Here is a 17,464-nt window from a genome sequence, read left to right on the forward strand (position 1 = left end):
GTGTAAAGCATCTCGGCTTATGCTGTCAATTTCTAAACTGAAAGCTGAGAACACGATGTGAAACATGTCACGTCAAGGCTGATGACTGTTGATGTGAGAGACTGTCGACAGTAAACAGTAACCAAGAAGAGAAACACATCTTGGTGGACATCTTGGTGGCAAACTGTGGAAATATTTCTAGCACTTTTGGCAACCAGCTTTTAATATCTGACCGTTTGATCAGTCAGATATCAGTTCACGACAGAAAAAAAACACATTATGCAGTTTCCTATATACTCAAAACTGTAGGTAATTTATAGGTTTGATTAAGACTTCACAAACTGTTCTGTTGTTACTTATTCCCTGCCTGGTGACATTAACAAAGACATTTAAACAGACTTTTAAATCAAAGGGCCACTTTAAGCATTCCAGGCCCAGAAAGGGTATGTTTTTCATGCTGTGAATAAAAAAGACTCTTATAGGAGATATATACCACAATTACAGTAATCCATGACATAAATAGATTAGAGAAAAGCTATTAAAACAGTCTCAAGTTCTTAAAGCCAAATTATAGAGAATAACATTATGATGTTATACTGTTCCTGTGTATTTACTCTGTTTGTACAGTACACTAATGACCTCAGTTTGGATTATAAACCACACAAATATCTGTTTATGACACATCAACACAACAGTCCTTACTACAACACAACAACAAGGAAGGATATTGGAGTTAATGAAAGTTAACTTTGCTTTCAAAAATGCGTTTTTATTGTAATACCTGCACTGATTTACTGAACTCTGTCCACTTAGATATATGCCCTCCATACAATCGTAAGTAAAAAAGGCTGAAGCTAACACTGAAACAATATTTGATGCTTTTTAAGGCATACATATTTTTGACTTTATAATAAAAAGGTATGTTGTGTATACTATTTCCAGTTGAGTAATGGATAATTTGCTTGTTTGTTTGGTGACCTCACTCTGTTTTCATAATAACAAGACAGTATGCTGGACGTGCTAACATGCAGGTCTGCACCGATGAGCAGCAACATCAACCGAGGTAAGCCAGCGTTTTAAATGTCGTGCTGACTAAAACTGAAACTGTTATGGAAATTAGGTGATTTCAACTATAATTTTAATCCAAAAGCAGAAAAATCCGATCCAAAAATGAACCTGTATTTCAGTGTTTTCTTTTCATTGCTTGTTATGTAGCTATGTAGATAAATACTGCATTAATAATTTAAGAAATCTCTGTATGTTGGTCCATGTGTTGCCTACAGCCTACCTGTTCTGCACAGCTATGTTTTAAAGAGGCTCAATCCCATACAAAGAAACAGATAGTGTGTCTTTACAGCTGTCCTCTTTTCCACATATCCTCTTGAAAGCCTGCATGTGATGTATGTAAGGCACATTGTTGGGTAAGTTTTTAGTAACAAAAAAAGATATTTCAAATTATTTTAACTATTCCAAAATAACTAAAATTAAAATTTGCATGGATTTAACAGCATTACGTATGTTTACATAATAGATGAAAAAAAAAATGTAGTGATCATCTTCTGTTTTGACCTCTTGGAGTTTCACAAAATGTACCAAACCAGACCAAACCAGGTCTGACCAGCGAGGTTCAACACTGGTCTGATTGTACAGCACTTCTAAGAAACCTGTCATAAACACTGCCCTTTCAGCAGAGCTGCAATCCTCCGTTGTCCAGTCTCAAAGCTGATTTCTTTGAAAGTACAAGGCTCTCATAAGAGATTGTTTCAATCTTAACTCTACTTGCATACATTTCTCAATCTGTTTTGCAGTGTGTAAGTCACGATAATGACTGCAAGATAACTTGTACGTGATAACGATGGATGCTGGCGTCACAGCTCCAGATGCACACGATAAAATCATTCAACACATGGTACATGTTTGTCATGCTTAAGGACAAAGCAATAGATAATGAACACTCCTATGCAATTAGGCAAAGACCAAACATGAACACACCCACATGCTGGACTGGCCTCGTGCTTGCTGCATCACATTCTCAGGCAGCTCCCTTTATTGCTGTAAAAGTGATAATGATGTGCAGCTGTTTTACAACAGCTTATTGCAGCAACGATGGCTGTAAGGCTGAAATACACGTTCACACAAATGAACAAAAATATAGCCTCCTACATTCTCCATGCAAGCAGTTCTTTTTTGTAGTTTTCAAATTTTTGTCATATTTTGTTATTTGCCACAGTGTAACACAACCCTGCCTGTGTTCAGCACATAAATGCTCAGATTTTTACCCAGTAATTGCATCACTTGCACAATTTATGACAATTTAAAATGAATCTGTGATACACTGTGCTCCATCAAAAGGCTTTCATAACCTTAAATTGAAATAAACAAAATGAGTGCAATCCAAGTCTAAAAAGAACAATAACCACAACAAAAGACCTTTAGGGAAAAAAGAATAAGAGCATTAATATTAATAAAGCAGTTTTATCGCACTGTAGTCACCAATGAGTTGTTCAATTTTGTTTTCGATTTGATGTCATAACTTTTGCTTCTATTCTTTGACAATGGCTCCTTTGGAACTATTTCCTCTTCTTCACATCTCTTTCATTCTCTTTCATTTCTGTGTTGCTCTCCTCATCTCGTGCTCTCTTTTCCTGATTGCATCTTCTGTCTCTTGTTCTGCTCATGAAAAGTTGAATTTCAATTGTTTTTCAGCTGATCAGTAACCATATTCACATTATTTATTGATTTTTTTATTTCCACAGACTAAAAGTGAGACCATATTATTCCCATGCTGCTGTAATGTCCAGGGAGCAAAAGGCCACAGTTACAATGCTATTTAATAGGGGTGGGGGAAAAAATCGATACTGTGTAGTATCGTGATATTTTGTTTTCTAATAATGTATCGATACAGGGACAGCAGAAATCGATATTTTGTTACAAACAATTTTTTCTCTGAAGTCAACATGCTCTGGAGTCAGAGCATGTTGATCCTTTTTCTGAGCAAGAATCCTGACATTCCTTCACTGTCCATATGTGTTTAACTTTTTTTTTTGGCAGCAATAAACATGACAGTTTACTTATTTTAATTTAAGACATGTTTAATTTTAATTAAGTTTAAAACTTTTTTATTTAATGTAAAATTATATTTTTTTTAAATTTACTTTCAAATTCTTCAGTTGCTGAATGGGCTGCATAGTTTTCATAAATTTCATAGTTCAGAATAGCTATAATTGTACCAGATGGTTGCATTCAGTTAAGTTGGACTAGACTGTAATACAAACCGCTCAGTTTGTCAACAATAAAACTGACTGAAATGAGAGAAAGACTGAGTGTGAGACTTTGATATTAGATAAAATGAATATTGATAAAGCTTACCTTTATGTGCAGAATTTAAATATCGCAAAATATTTTTAAAAATCGCAATAATATCGTATCGTGCGTTAAGTATTGTGATAATATCGTATCGCGAGTTGTATGGTGATTCCCACCTCTACTATTTAACTGTCTGAAAGGTCTTCTTGGTCAAAGCTTTGCTTCCATCTATATTAAAGGTTGATGGACCAATCCAAATATTGATACTGGTAGTGGTATTTGATCAATACTAGAGCAATATGTTTGATCCCATGTAGCCCACAGAATTGTGTTAAATTAATATTTACAAAATTTTTTTAGAAATGAAAAAATACACCCCAAACATGCACTATAAAAAATGTCTGAACCTTTTTATGTTGACTGTCATGTCTGTTGTAATTATAGTAAATAAAAGCTGAACAAAAGCCCTTTAGAGACAGGCATATTTCTCCAAAATAAATAAAATAGTTAAAAAACAGTTTCAAAATGAATGAGCTGTAAAATGTGTTTGTTGTGTTAACTAATTGTATTGGAAAGTAAAAAATCACAGTCATTTAATGGTCATCAAAATCTGTTCAGAATTCAGAATTTACAAAGTGATGATGATTAATCTCATAAGTCATATAATCAAACATATCGGTATCGTGAACTTGTGATCTCCTTGCCTTTGAAATCATTGCTTCAAAGATGTGAACCAGGTCTGCGACCACTCAGGGTCAGTAGGTCTCATAGTGACTTTGGTAAATCAAGACAGCAATAAAACGGCAATAAGAAGGCATCAGCCAATTATCGGTCTGAGTGGAGTCAAGTTGGCTATTACAAGCAATCTCTTTGTGATAATACAGTGATTAGCTGAGATAAACTGGCAAAAATCCCAAGCCTGTTACCATCTAAAAGCACAGAAATGTACAAAAAACAAAACAAAATTACAAATATCTGCATTCAGAATCCAACTAGAACCTCATGGATCTGAAACAAAAACACTTCCACAAATGAGGACTTAGTTGCTGCAGAATGATGACTTTACTTTTATATAAACATTTAACTACAGTACAACAACATGACAACCCAGTCAACAACCAGTTTGCAACTAAGTGACTTGAGTTCCCTACTGCAAATATCTTTTAACTAGTTTTAAGTAACAAATTAATAAAGTAACAGAATTTCACTCGCTGAAACTAAACCACAAAATTATTGGATAGTCTTGATCTCACAACAAGCCCTAAAAGGAATCACATGATCTATTAACAATGCTCCAAAAGGCACCAATCCGGACGTTAAGTCTGACGTCACTAGCCGTGTCTGGGTCTAAACTCCGCTGCAGATCCATATATCAAACGATCACTATGGCATTACTGAGAGTTGAAAAACGGTCTAAAGTCTTTCATCTTTAATAAAATGATCAGCGTTCTGCTCTACCAGGTGTAACAATTGAGTTTAACATCCAGGCATCCATGAAAACGGAATTTATGACATTTAACGGAGTTAGAAGGAAGTTAGCTCGCTAGCTTCTATCTAAATACAATATAGCATGTCCTGACTGCAGGGTTTTGGAAACAAATTAAAACGTACAGCTCTGTTATCACTTCCAACATAAATGAAGACAGAAAACTAAACAGCAGTGACGTTTGTAGGGTTACTGAAGTTTGGCTAGCTGGTATATTATAATGTGTTATGTCAGCGGTCCCCAACCTTTTTTGCGCCACGGACCGGTTTGTGCCCGACAATATTTTCACGGACCGGCCTTTAAGGTGTCGCGGATAAATACAACAAAATAAAACTAGTACTGGTACCGAAAAAAACGAAGATTTATTCATAACAGACGTGAAAAGACCCAGGAAAACCGAGTTAACGTAAAAAAAACGATAACAAAATAACGCTAAAAACCGATAAAAACCCTGAAAACCATGCATTTCACACCCGAGTCTCACTCTCGCGGCCCGGTACCAAATGACTCCGGTCCGTGGCCCGGGGGTTGGGGACCGCTGTGTTACGTGACCGCTAGCGACACAGCTATGTTAGCATAATATGAACAAGCTAACTTGTTTTCCACTCGATAAAAGTTAACGTGAGTGTTCTCGGTGGTCAGGAACAAATGTAATCGCATGGCAGGATGCTGTAAAAGGACCAAACTTCAGCCAGGAGAACAACTGAGATAATCCATCCACAATACGAGGTTAATCATTCATATACTGCTGCATGGGCTGGGCTGTAGTTACATCCTATGGTTTTAAAAACTGAGCTTAAATAAATGATTAGCGGTAATAAAAGCTGAGGGAGGTCAACAGTGATCACTGACTGTTTTAGGAGCTTTTTGAGATTAAATAGAAGAAAATACAAAACATTAAACAAGTTAACAACACAAAAGCCATATTAAACGCAGACTACTTTAGGCCCGGAAGTAGGATTCATCACGTCATCACTTAACGACCGGATAACTAAAATCTAGTAATGACGTTCAGTTTAATAACTTGAAGTAGCAAAGTCGAGGCCCAGCAGGTGCCGCTTGGCTCCAGCTTCCTGTATCTGGACACCTGTCAGTCAACATTACAACAAGTCATTGATTCAATAACTGTATATGAGATGGGTTGCAAAGTGACTTGTTGACATGCAGCAACTACAGGCAGGTTATAGTAACTCAGATTGACAGTTACATGCTAGCTTGTATTTTGTGGCACTCCCCAAAGTCAGGTTTGTTGCCACAACTACTGATTAATTAATGGTTAAAAAGTTGTCAAAAACTGATCTTTTGGCTAAGTGTTATAAAATGGATATTAATATAGATGCAAGAGGACCCATTAAAACTTGTTTAAGGATACTGGGGAAGACTATATTTCTTCCACTCAGTTCACACTGTTATTTCATTCTCATTAACAGTTAAAGTCCAAAGGAACAAACATGAATGTCAGAAATGTATCATTTAAATCCATAAAAAACAAAATAACTAAAACTAAGCTTTTTAGCTTTTCAGATATTTTCTGAGGAAAATGCTTTTAACATGTTTGTTTTGAAAGTAGATGCAGAGTAAGCTTGGAGGCTTTTCTGTGGCGTCATCTACATCTTCATAAATTATTTCATAATTATTTCAGACAATTTCGTTGTTCTCATGACAATGACAATAACGTTTCTGATTCTGATTCTGAAATCAAAGTAATTTTGACTTTTTATTATTTTCCTTTGTAGTATAAATCTTTTATATATGTTGTATAAATAATTGCTGTGCCCCAGATGTTCTCCAGATGTCAAATAAAAGCCACAAGGATTCTTATTTTCTTTTTGTGTCATATCCTGGTCAGTCCATCCTGTCTCCAGGTTTTCCATCTGCAAGGGAGGAGATTTGTTTGCCAGTTGGCTGTTTTTATTGATGATTCACAGGTTAAACCTGAACTCTGTCAACAAAGAAATCATAGCACCTCAGCGATTCCATTGTAAGTAGTTAAGCTGGATATTTTATTAGCCTCTAAATCAGGGATGTCAGACTCATTTTATGTTGTGGGCCACATACAGCCCACTTTGATCTTGAGTGGGCCTGACAAGTGAAACTGCCCTCATTGAACTAAACGTGTATATTTTAATATGAAACAAACAAGTTCAGTTTCGTGAGTTTGTCTCAGTTTCTTTATATGATTAATGTGTAAAAAGACAGAAAAACGTCTGGTAGTACAAACTGTCCTCCATTTATGAAAGACAAGTTTTTTTTAGCAAAGAAACTGTACACCTACTATCATAAAAACACGAATTTCTAGTGTAAAACAGGAACTTTTCTGTTATTTAATTGTTTATCTATTGCTTAACTACTTTGGTGTAGTGTGAATGGCAATGCAGATGGACTCTTTATCAACAGAAAAAGCTGCAAAACACATGAAACAGGAGTTAAAAGTTCAGAAAGTACAAAATCTAGGTACATTTTCCAAAGCCTTCCAGCAGGTTGGTCTTTGTCCAGCCAGATCTGGTCTTAACTGCATTCAGGATATTATTTTCCAAGAACTTTTCTCCCTATTTTACTTCACAGAATTCAGCGTGCCTCCATTTCTCTGCAGCCTGTTTCAGTGCACCATTAAAGTGGACTGCTGACGAGGTCGCTGATGCATGCAGTGACAGGAGCAGGTAGAACCGAAGCATTAGCACGAACACGTTAATGTGAAATGCTGAACATTTGATTAATTTCACACATTTCTCCGTACTCACACTCTCAGAACTGCTGTGAAACATCATTAAACTTGCACCTGAAAGAATGAGAATGAGAATGATAAAGATTAGCTTAGAGAAAACTTTGCAGAAAAAAACTTGCTTTCAGTTTATAGTGGCTACAGAGCTGATGCTTGTTATTGGTCTATTCAGTGTTACCTCTGCATTGTGGGTGAAAACATTGCATTCAGATACAGATTTCAATATCACAAGAAATCCTTATAAGATATATCTCCTTATATATATATATAATCTGTACTTGATGCATATTTAAATGTGAGTATCTGCACTAAATCTCTAAGTTAGTTTCATTGCAGAAGAAGGCGGTGCAGCATTAGTCAAACCTCAAAGCATTGTAAAATTATGTGAACCATCCTTAAAATTCAGACACTTAAAAATCCCCTTTTTCACAGACCACTCCTTCATGTTAAGCAGGCAACATTATTTCATTGGTATCTTGTGACTTGCATAAGTGAACTGAGCATATGATGGGAAGTAGATGCATAGAGATTAGAGAAACAGGCTTGAGGTCTGATTTGAAGGGTCAATCAAAGGCCCGGCTGAAGTACTGTTTCTAATAAGAAAAGGAACAGTTTGTTAACTTGTTAGCTGTATTTTATCAGATGATATGGACATGTAACATAAACTCACAACACAATACAACTCACCTGATAGGGATTCAAAATGCACAATACAAAATAAGCAAAAGAATAATGCAAAAAAAAAAAAAAAACCCTAACAGAAGAAGTACACTAATTACCAATACTCAACTTTAAAAGACCCTCAGAAAACTCAAAGACATAATCCACAAGATCAAGAAAGTCTGGCTCAAGAAGTGAGGGGTGGCTCAAGATGAGGTAGCAAACTGGAGTAAAGCAATGATAGATTATGGGGAAGGAAAATAATTAAACGTTTAATGATCTGCATGGTGTAAAACTGCCGTCGGCAAAAGGACGCCATTTTCAAAATAGCAATCTTGTTACAGTTTCAATTTCAGGACCAAAAACCAGAGACAAGCTAAAGTAAAGAGCACTTTAGAGAGTCTATATTATAATACCCAAGTGTAACAGGGAGCACTCGAGCTATTATAATACAGTACTTCAAATAATACCTATGCAACACAAAGCCTGCCTTGCAAAGTATAATCACTGAACTGAAGCTTATGTAAGTTCTGTAGTGTCTCTTTTCTGGTTGCCCCTGGCAGCAGCAAGCAGAGGAGTTAACAGCCTGTGTGTGTCTATTCAAGGACAGCAGCTTTTATAGTTAATAACTGTCAAGTCACTAACAACAGCTGAGAGTGGATACTGAAGAGACGCTCAGTCATCGTGAAAGCCAGCGCGCTGAAAGAAGACAAGGCTGGAGCTGTCAGGAGGAGAGGTGACACTTCAAGACCACGTGTCGGTGTCAGCCTGACCTGTAGTAAACTTCAATGATTGTGCATTTTTACTACCAGTGATGCACAGCATGGCAATATGCTGATTTACACAAGAATGTGCTACAACAGTCACGGTCAACCTTTCTCTGCACATGTAAACATGCAGCATGTGGGTTGTAGGATATCCTGGCCCCGCCTGCAAAACACTCGGTCTGCAGTTATTTACTGAAGGCTGAGTGCCAAACTAAAAGTTACCGATTAATCACAAACAATCATTTAGTTACGATGGAATATTCCAGAATTACCAAAACATGCAGAGAGAACCAGAAAAACAAACAGGTGGAGACTTGACCAATTGAACTGAATACTTGTTGTTTTTTAAGCTGTTACACGTGCTGCCAGCTAATCCCATAACATTGCAGATATTGCATTTAAGAAGAATGCATTTATATGTATCATTCAGTTTTTTATTATTATTTAGAAACAGGTAATATGAAAATGTGAGCATTCTCCATTATAAGTAAAACTACTTTTCTAACAAGAATTAAACTCCTCCCGGAGGTTAAGGGCGATACTGAAACGTCATGTTTAGCACGATGACATGAGCCGTTTTCATAGGTCATGTGAGCTGATGTTATCCTGATGAAATCAGCAGTCAGCTGACGTCGGCAATGATAGTATGGAAATCCCCAACAATGACATTGGCATTGTTTTCATAGATAATTTTTGCTGATGTCAGCATTATATCTGTAAAGGTTCTCAGTCATCCAGGTCATCGTAGTCAAAGGAGCTTGGAAAGAAAAGCGTCTGGACTTCTTTAAGTTTCCTTGAAGAAGTTGCACCTCTCATCAGAGAAGCTTCTTCTTCTATCAAGGTGGCTCTTCTATGTTGTGTCATGCGTTTATAAAGTGGTTGTTTGGTCTCTCAAGACAAGACTCGGCTGTCCATCTGCATCTAAAGGACAAAGGTCACTCTTTCGAGGATGCCAATGTTCACATTTTGGAGAGTGAAGACAGATGGTTTGAAAGAGGAGTGAAAGAAGCCATTTATGTCCACTGTGAGCGACCATCTTTGAACAGAGGCGGTGGGTGACGACACCAACTGTCTGCCATCTATAATCCAGTTTTGAGATCCCTTCCCAGAAGCCTTAACGCCCACTCACATCCTGGGCCTTCTGAGCTCAGGAAATCACATGATAGGGTGGGGCTAGGTTTCACAATGAGCTCACCTTGGCTGGTTGTGACCTACACCCGTTTTCACACCTTGGCTCTTGTGATCAATAGGGGGTCCATGACCGTCTTGGGGACACTCCAATAGGGCTTAAAACCTGGGGCTCTTCACTAGTTGCTCTTAGAGCTGAAGAAGCTTCTTGGATGGTGAAACATCTTCAAGAAACCTAAAGAAGACAAGAAGCTTTTCTTTTACTTTTAATAATTACAATTCATTTTAGTGTTATAATTCCCTCGAAGCACAGGCAGAGTGGTTTTCAGTCACTGGTTTATTTGAAGACTTCTCTCCAAAGCCACCACAGCATTAACACAGCACCAAAAATAACACTGTACAACAAAACACGATAAATCGATAAATACCTCGTTGGCTGCATGCTGCAAAAGGGGAATTAGCTGCCGTTCTTCTAAGGTTTCCTTTAATCGTGTGTAGTTAAAGTCCATCCCACTTAACATGACATTCAATAAAGACCATTCTTGCTGCGGGCTTACAGGTGTTTTCCCCTTTTTTCTCCTTTTCTTTTTCCCAAAAAGGAAACTAGTGTGACTTGTAAGCATGCTTGACTTTCAAAATAAAAGCACCATAACTTTAACTACATAAAATAACATAACATAAAATAATGTACAGCTTAAACAATTTACAACGATGACATGGTCCTTGACAAAAATAAAGAAATCATCCAAATTATATAAACAATGTCATCATGCCAACAGCTACAAGTGTTTATAGTCTAACTGTTAGAGCACAGCCTAAATAAATATATAAAGATTAGAAACTAAGTACTGAGTCTTTTACTGTTCAAGCTAATTTTCATAGTTAAGCTAAGACTAACGTTTAGCATTGTGACACAGGGTAAGTAATGCCAGCAGAATTATTAAAAGATGAAGTTGCACTCGCTCACAGCACTAATGATATCAGTGGGTTTTCTGGAAAAAAAACACATGTGCTGTTAAAGTAAACCATGGCTGTTCCAAACATGACCTAAGGCTTCGAGGTTGGGCTGCATAACTAATGGCATGCTAAACAAAATGACAGCTCTTCCATTTAGTGGGTTTTTCCATTACAACTAAGTGAAATACCCGTTTAAACCCAACAGTGCTTAGGCATATACTATATTTTATATAGGCTGCTTAACTGAATTAAAATACCGCTTTACTGGCATTACACCCTTATCTTGAATTTTGGTATGTCACAAATGTAACAGTGCTTCATTGTGCTTTGAACTCGTGAACCTTTTATATCCCATGAATTTAGCAGAAAATTCTATCATATTGTGGTAGCGCATGATGTCAAGCTTATCAAAGCATCTTTAGCATTACATAACTGTGTTGCAGTTGCAATTAATCAGGAATCAACCAAACAAGCAGATATTTGTTTTTGTCTTTATTAATAGCTAAAGGGTTGGTTTGTCCCAGATAACAGGTACATAGGGGACATTAAACACGGAGGTGACCACATTGGTATGCAACATGTGACTTAAACATCTGTTTTAGGTCAAAGCTAATTTATCATGCAATGCATGTTTATTTTCTGGCAGAAAAGTGCTAGCTGCATCATTCTTTACAACTTTAGCATCACCTTATCTATCTGTTGTTAATCTGCACAATCCTTTATATTGACCTCCTTCCAACCAGCATGTAAAACAGACATAATCATAGATATGACCAGAGGGTAAAAAATATAACAGGTCAACAACCGTCCACCACCACCACAACACCAGGTTGTCACCTCAAGAGTAACATAAGTAAACTTGTGACTCTGATTGTAGCTAATGTGACCTAGTTTTTTTAACTGCAACTGACTGCAAGCTATTGTAAAAATGCAATTCTGCAGAGGAAAAAAGGTCTCTTAAGTTTAATTACAGTACAATTGCTCATGTATTTGGTTTATAATACAGTAAATCAGCCTGGATTTTAAATACAAAAGAAAAAAAGCATTTTGCAAAAAAAAAGCAAAAACAAACAAACAAAATATTGCGCAGGAAATAATTACCAAAGCTGTCCCAGCTCATGAAAGTCAAAGACTACATTTCTAATCTGCTCACACAAGCTCTATATTTGCTTTATCGTCATATTGTCAAAGCGGCTCTCTAAAAAATAGACAAATCAGTCTCATTGTGAAGTAAAGCTCCTTATTATTGAACTGACGATTGTAAAAAGCTGCGAGCATTAGCAGAGCTGCAGAGTGAATAACCACTGCAACATGCAGTCAGCACATGCACCACCACCGAGGTAATTAAGTCCTCCAAACCCTTGAGTCATCGCCCACCTGTGGTACAACTGATCCATCATCAGACTTGTGCGATTTAGGCGGCCACAAGATGCCTGTTATATTGTTTCTGTTTGAATTATGTGCGTCACAGGATCTGTTACCACCCCATCTAAAGACACACATACACACTCACATCAGAAGGACCTTTGATGAAAGCGCCTTATGTCTTTGGTAATTCAATACTCACTCCTGTGTCTCATCTTCTTCAATCCAAAGCCTTTGTAGAAGGCAAGACACACAAATAATCTGTTTCTTCTTACTATGCGTAGATTCATTTTGTCATCCCTGCTGTTCTGCTGCTATTTATCCAAGAAGTTCTGAAGAGAAATTTACCCCGTCAGGGTCCTTGCAGCACTTAACAGTCATTAGCATGGCATGAAGCCTGGCAGCTATTAGGAATAAAGCTAACCACTTGGTAATTGCTCCACTTTACATAATATGTGTAAATTATTGTCGTTAAAAGAGCATTAGCGATTAATGCTGACTACTCAAACTACAGGGGGACCACTGAGTCTTTAGAGCAGGTTGGCAGGGCAGGAGATGAATCCTGAAATCATTATAAGTCATCACATTTGAGCAAGCTTTTGTTGCATGCAGGTAAACTGTCTGAGTTGAGAGCAAAGAGGAACTACATCTGTTGAAGTGCTCTCTTAACACCACTGGCTGTCTTTTAATTATGTCTTGGGTACTTTACTCTCATTTCACAACGTATATGTATCATAGGCTGGATGTATAAGATGGATGTAGCCACCCTGGTGTCACCATATGGTTTTGAACTCATCATTTGTTGCCTTAGCATTCATGTCTTGGCCGTCACCACTTTTCTTTCTTTATCTTTTGATTTTTTTTTCTGAGCTAGAAGCGACCATCTTTGGATGTTTAGTAATCTGCATTCATAAACTGTATGCAAAGACAAATCTGTTTCTGTTAGCCAGTATGAATAACTGTACAACTGTCATCATGGTCACAGTGACCAACTAACTGACACTCAGTTGGTCACTCTGGTGCACATCATTGTTGTTATCAGGCTGTCAGACAGAATACCACTAAAAACATTGTGGTCATAGTAGAGGAAGTGGAGGAGGTAAAAAAGCTCAACTATATGTCTGGGAAAGCTGCGGGAACAACAGAACCTGTTACCAGACGTGATGGATCAGAACAGAACATGGAATAACACCCCATACGAGTCCTTGGGTTAAAAAAAGAGACCCTCCAACAACACACAAAAGTAACCCCCTGAGCCCCCCTCCCTCGCCCTGACCAAAGGACAGCTACTGGAGAACGCAGCAGCAAGCTCCCCCATACAACATGCATTCCTCCAAAAGGAAACAGCTTCCAGATCAGAACTACTAACTCGGCTCTCACTCAAGTCTGGAAAATATACTTGAAACCTTAATCAAGAATGAAGAGTGACTTCCCTCTAGACAAAAAGAGAAGAAAAACAAAACAAAGGGTAAGACTGACAGTGCGCTCTGTTAGTGTAAACAGCACAGCAGAAAGGTATGGAAAATGTATGGAAGGGGTTTATCGTCTGAGTAAAGGTGCTGTGTTGATCAGAAAGGCAGCCTGTCTCAGTGCGGGCGGCACAGTGGGGTGGTTGTCGATGTACCAGAGGTAGTAAATCAGATCAAAAATCTACAGCAAGAAAATACTGAAAAGGAGGGAAAGACAACCACAGTGGAGTGGAAATAAAAAATGTGCGTGATATACCAGGACAAACAGAGATAACCCCATTAAAAAATAATTAGACAAAAAAGACTAAATGCAATTTCTTGTCATTTGGTCAAAATTATATAAATTATGGAGTGCCTTCAAAATAACACTGGTGAGTAAAACAATAATAATATGCCTTTGCTGGGAGTCAAGTTTGTATTTATAGTTCTTGATTCCTGGTCTGTTCATGTCTGTCCTTGTCTCATCATTGTGTTTTGTTATTCCTTCAGTCTCCCTGCTCATGTCTCCATGTCTGTTTCTTCCTGGGCCCAGTGTTGTGTGTTACTTCCTGTTTTACTTTGATAGTCTCTAGCTTGCTTCCTTTGTCTCATTTGTCTGATTAATGTCAGCTGTGTTCCCCCATGGTCTGGTCTCTCGCTATCCTCTGTGTCTATATTGTATGTATTCATTATTATCAGCAAATTTAAGGAAACCCCAATACACGATATTTAGAAATCGTTCAACATACACCATAAGAACGTTTTGATAAATAATATTGAATTTAAATTTGTTGAGGTGAAAATAAACAATAAACCGTACTGGGATACTGTAAAAAAATTAAATGTGTTGCAATACACACTGTCATGTCCTATCATATAGATAATATATGAAATATTATGTAGTATTATGGGGAAGCACACACAAAACAATTATTTAAACAATATATGTACTGCAAAAAATAAGAATAATTAAAAACAGTAACTTCAATCAATCATCTAATTCACTCTTCATCAAATCAAAAACACAAAAAATACAAATTGTTTACTGAGTGAGACAACCTGCAGTACCCACAAATATTCATAACTTAAAGTCAGAAAAAAACATCATGCACTACATGGCCAACAAACCAGCTTTAAGAACCAATAATAAATATAACCACATCATCAGCATTACAGTCAAGGAAGCAACACTGTGGAGTAACTGCACAGTGTCACTACATAAGTTCACACAATTATATAAAATCAAAAATTGTACAGTTTTATTTTATTAATTTAACTCACCATCAGTTAAAAAGGTAACTCTCCTCTACCAAGGGCTGCTGAGAGGCCTCTTTACGAGGCCCTGTGAGGATGTTAAATGTTCAGAGCCTTGACACAGTTTTCTCTTGTTTGCTTAAATCGAAGCTGCCAGATTAGATGACAGTCATTGACTCAAGTACAAGACAGAAAGAGAGGGGAGTAGTCATCTGGACACAGACAGCGCAGCTGCAGATGGCACCAAAATTAGATGTGTGAGCAATTTTCACGTGTGTGTTGGCATACATCTGCTGCTTCTGCTCTGTGTTTGTCTGCTTTGCTCTATTGTGTGTCTTCAATTGTCTAGATTTTCTCTGTGCAAGTGAGAGAGACTTAAAACAGGGGAAAAAACATAAATCAGAGTTCACATTGTTTTTTTACTTAGCTTAGACATACCCCAGGCATTTTTCGAGTCATCCTTTATGCTGTTCACTAAAACATTTTCCCCTTGAAAGCAAGTTTTTCAGCCTACTAGAACCTCACTGAGCTGGAGCTGTGGCTGCTGTTTTAGCTTAAAAAGAAAAACACAATAACAAGAAAAGTCGCTGAACAGGAGCCAAGAACAGCAGCGGCTTCACTCTTTAATCTGAGCTCTTTAATAATTCGTTCGAGCAACGAAAGGTCAGTTTCTCAAGAGTATGATGTAATAAATGGATTATCTTGACAAAATGACTTTATTGTTTGGAAAGCAATCCGCTCCATTTATATATAAAAAACCAAAACACAGTAACGAGATGATGAACTTAATTAACTAAAACCCAGTTATGCTCATTTTTGGCTTTAAATGTGACAGTCAAATGAAATCATCTCTGAGTGTGATTTCAAGTCCTTTGATCCAAGAATTGGATGAAATGTGAAAGAAAAGTCATTTCTATTGGAATGAGCTGTGTATTATTATCCCTGTGGAGGTGTTTTATTAAGAGCAAACAAATGGCAGGTAGCTTTTTCTGAAGGAACAAGAAGCTGATATTGTCAACTCTACTATTCCATTAGTGATTGTGTAATTCACGTATGAAAGGCAGACCTCTGTTACTGTATAACTGCAGATGACTTCCTGTGGGTTAGTTATAATTAGTCGACCGTGTACTGCTGATGTGCATGTGGATGGCTGCTTTTGGAAGCCGACCAACCAAAAAATCAATCAGTGCACGTTCAGCAGACGCAAATCAACAGTCACGCAGCGCTCCGGTAAAAACTCACACGCAGAAAAGTGTTAAACCTGATTTATTAAGTAACCAGGCCTGTATTACTCATAGAGTGCATTGTTTCTGCATGCATTCAGTTCTTGCACACCCTCTTCCTGTTTACACTTTAACCAAAATCTGAGCCAGTGAGGAAATTGCTGTTTCAGAGGTTCAAAGTTTATTCGTGGTCCGGAGAGCACGTTTGAGACACTGAGCCACAGGAAATTGATGCAAAGTTGCAAAAATGTTAATGAAAAATTTAGAGAGAAGGTATGTTCGATATTAGACGTAGCTGCTGAGTGTGATTGCAAAATCCGGTCGCACTGCCTCAAGAGAATAGCAAGGGACGAAACAGGAGCAAAATCACATAATATGCAGATGTTAGTTTTGTGCTTCCACTAAACATTCTGCACTGTATTCTTCATAAATTGGTATTCATAGTTTTTCTCATTGCATGGTAGAGTTTGAGTTATGTAAGAGTTGGAAGCATTGTGATAACTGAGGAACAGGACTTGAGTTCTGTTGGGCGTCCAGCCCAATCCAGCCCTGATCCGGTTACTTTGTAATCAAGACTTACACTGTCAGTTTGATCTCGGCATGTCTGAGCTGCAGTGCTCTGCTGAAACATAAATACATTACAGATTAAGACAGCTCACCCAGAGCCCGGGCTACTCATCATCCCTGCATCAGTCAATCATTTCGTGCAAGTGGACAGTCTGGTGTCTCAACAACTGGTCCACTCAGTCTGGTATTATATGATAACAGTCCACGGGCCTGTTGTCTTAGGCTGCAAATAAATCATCTCTCCTTCCTCTGCTACAAAATCTCTAAATTTTAAAAGGACATAATGAGCTTATTTCTCACTAAATGTTCTGTGCCAACTCAGTCTGTCGGGCAGTGCATTTATGTACAGTTACATAAGGTGGCTCATAACTCAGAGGGGCTCTAAGGTTACTAAAGAATCCAGACGAGCTTTGATTTAATTATGCCCAAATGACAAATTACAGTCGCACAGTTTTCCAGTTGACCAGCCTTTTATTAGAAGACTTAATTTAGTGATGTTGCCAGTGAACACAAGGGAGCAAAGTTCCCCTCTGCTAGATAGTGATATTGTTATTTGAACAGCAAATTAAATTTGTGTGGCAACGTTATAAGAAAGCTCCATG

At 37.6% G+C, this 17,464-nt stretch overlaps 1 long non-coding RNA gene across 1 annotated transcript in view; it reads right to left on the bottom strand.

The window, feature by feature from the left end:
• LOC120736596 overlaps positions 1-15,393 on the bottom strand; it is a 39,367-nt gene extending 23,974 nt beyond the window's left edge. Inside the window, exons 1-2 of the long non-coding RNA XR_005696543.1 lie at positions 15,100-15,393; positions 7,513-7,550 (exon numbers count right to left, since the gene is read on the bottom strand). This is a non-coding gene — a long non-coding RNA (uncharacterized LOC120736596). The remainder of the gene's footprint in view (positions 1-7,512; positions 7,551-15,099) is intronic.
• Between the last annotated feature and the right edge of the window lie 2,071 nt (positions 15,394-17,464).

This window comes from Simochromis diagramma, unplaced genomic scaffold (genome assembly GCF_900408965.1).
Source record: "Simochromis diagramma unplaced genomic scaffold, fSimDia1.1 OVJJ01000371.1, whole genome shotgun sequence".
Taxonomy (NCBI): domain Eukaryota; kingdom Metazoa; phylum Chordata; class Actinopteri; order Cichliformes; family Cichlidae; genus Simochromis; species Simochromis diagramma.